This window comes from Arachis ipaensis, chromosome B08, assembly GCF_000816755.2.
Source record: "Arachis ipaensis cultivar K30076 chromosome B08, Araip1.1, whole genome shotgun sequence".
Taxonomy (NCBI): domain Eukaryota; kingdom Viridiplantae; phylum Streptophyta; class Magnoliopsida; order Fabales; family Fabaceae; genus Arachis; species Arachis ipaensis.
Window position 1 is genome coordinate 125,099,823 of NC_029792.2, and position 649 is coordinate 125,100,471.

Below are 649 nucleotides of genomic sequence, written 5' to 3' on the forward strand. Positions count from 1 at the left end.
TAGATGACATATTCACATGTTAGTGTCTTTCATGATTTGAGGAGTGAAAACCGATAGTGGTTACAAAGTGAATATCACACATTGATTGATGTAAATAAAAGTACAAAACCATGCATCCAGAAACTTGATATAAGGTGGACAAAGGTCAAAGGAAGTGTCTTTTGTTTCATGCTTTCTTCATGTCCATCTTAAACACCCTAATTTATAGGTAGGGTGAGAATACTGTTACTACTAAATACTAATAATAATGGCTATCTACAATATTTTCTCGCTCTCAATTTCATGCTCACAGTCAATTTCTAATTAAATTCGTAGAGTTGTTATTTTTATCACTTAAAATGATATTTTTTCCAATATTCACTCATAAATAATTATACAAGTCACTTCTCAAACAGACATTAAAATACCATTAATTATTCTCTCTCACTTATATTTTTAGACCATGATCAGCTTAAACTCACCGATCTTTCGAGTCCAAAAGAAAAATTTTAAGAAATTATAAAAAGAAAAAAGAGAAGAAGAAAATTAGGGGAAGAGGAGTGGTTTTTTGAACATGAGAAAAAAAGAAGGTATCTGAACATACTTGGGTTGATTTTTGAATTCATGTGGGCATTGTATTATTGTATTTGATCTTGTATAAGGTAATAGG